This window comes from Erigeron canadensis, chromosome 5, assembly GCF_010389155.1.
Source record: "Erigeron canadensis isolate Cc75 chromosome 5, C_canadensis_v1, whole genome shotgun sequence".
Taxonomy (NCBI): domain Eukaryota; kingdom Viridiplantae; phylum Streptophyta; class Magnoliopsida; order Asterales; family Asteraceae; genus Erigeron; species Erigeron canadensis.
In genome coordinates this window covers 10,793,186-10,794,943 of record NC_057765.1, presented here as the reverse complement: position 1 = coordinate 10,794,943, position 1,758 = coordinate 10,793,186, and the positions used below count along the sequence as shown (strand labels likewise).

The 1,758-nt window shown below is 36.1% G+C and overlaps 1 long non-coding RNA gene across 1 annotated transcript; it reads right to left on the bottom strand.

Moving 5' to 3' along the window:
• Positions 1 to 864: 864 nt before the first annotated feature.
• LOC122599006 lies at positions 865 to 1,506 on the bottom strand. The gene is made up of 3 exons (XR_006323840.1): positions 1,453 to 1,506; positions 1,201 to 1,274; positions 865 to 1,043 (listed from the first exon to the last, which is right to left on the bottom strand). It is a non-coding gene; the product is annotated as an uncharacterized LOC122599006 (long non-coding RNA).
• Positions 1,507 to 1,758: the final 252 nt, after the last annotated feature.

Here is a 1,758-nt window from a genome sequence, read left to right as displayed (position 1 = left end):
AGGAGAAAATAATGTAAGAAACTTATGCTCAATTATCTATTATACACTTCTTTATTTTTGCTGTTCTTTGGCACAACTAACCATACATGAATGATTAATTACATATTTCTGAAGGATGCTGAAGTTAGGCACTGATGCACCCGTCTGTGTATTAGTACATTCGTCAATTTCATTGTTAAATATAATTAAAATAATGTCTTTCTAGTAAATAATTATTTATGTCACCTCACGAGAAATGAAATATATGAAGCTAAGGATGCAGGGAAAGAAGAAACAAACAGCAGGCCCCAGTACACAATAGAAAAGAATGGCGATTGCAACAAAGCATCCGTTGAGAGCCAAAAATACCAGAGTCAACCTGCAGCAAACGAAGTGAGGAAATATAAAATTCTTAAAACATCTAAAAGGTTACTGATATAAGGTCATCCACTCATAATTGGTCAATTTTTAAAGAACCTCCATATAATAGTTCATATTGACAGCATTTTCCATACATATATGACTCCTTATACCGTTTCATACTTCATGTTGACAGTATTACACCTACATGATTACTCTAGTTTCAAATGACTCGTGTCCCCTTCACAGCAACCATTTCTACATCTATTTCACAAATTTTAAATAAAATCTTATCAACCAATCAAATGAAATTTTGAGCTTAGCCTAACCCTACAAGCTGAACTTGAGGTCAGACCACTCATATGCAGTCCTATGAGATTATCAATAGATATTTTAAAAAAATGAAAATAGTCTTATAATAGTCCTATGAGGTTTACAATAAGTCCTGTAAAGCCATAAGGAGCAGATCGAAGCATAGATTGTTTAATTTACGGAATTATAATGGTTTAAAGCATACCAGAATAAATGAGGAGCAACATGCAGGAGAAAGATTGTACTTAGCAATCCTCACCGTATCAACTTCTATTACTTCATCAATGTGTTTTTTCACACTGTTTTCCAGAAATTCTAGACGGAGTGGGTAGACTGTATGGGTGGTGAAGGTGCCCTATGAAGTGTCGCTTGCTCCTTCCTTAAGTATCAATCTACAAAACATGTATCATAAGCTTGTAACGACAATTCATACTCTGATGACCAAATTTAGATTTAAGAACACAAATATTAAAGGAGAGGGGAAGGGGGAGAGACCCGGGTGTGTGGTGGTGGTGGGAGGGGGGGAGGGTAATTATTTGGTTGGTTTACCATGAAATGCATGGGGGGCTTTTAGGTGGTGGATCCATTTTGATCAAGAAGAAGGTGAAAGAAATCCTCAAGAGCTGTAACCAAAAAGGAAAAAGAAGAGTCAATAAACCAATAAAGATTACAACTGATTGTATAAAAATTCTTTATAAACTGCATTGAGTTATTACATAAAATGTTACGATAACTTGAATTGGGTATCTGACCCATTTAGTTGCATATAAACAGACTTGGTTATCCCCAGATTCTATTCACCTGGCAACATGGAGGGGCAATCAATCTTTGTTGACAAATGCTCACTATAGCTTCCCACCACAAACCTAAACCATCCAATGCAGCTCAACCCCATACTCTAACTTTAAATTTTCAGTAAAAAGCACATGAACTGAAATTAAAAAGAGTAAATGATTACGTGAAACCATTACCTTCGTTTTAAGTTGTTTACTGCCACAAATCTCACAGTTAATGTGCTGATGGCATGAATGGAGGTGAGCCTTTAGGCACTGGCCGTTGGTAAAATATTTCACACATTGCCTTTCTGCACGAAGGCCTCCACCGTTT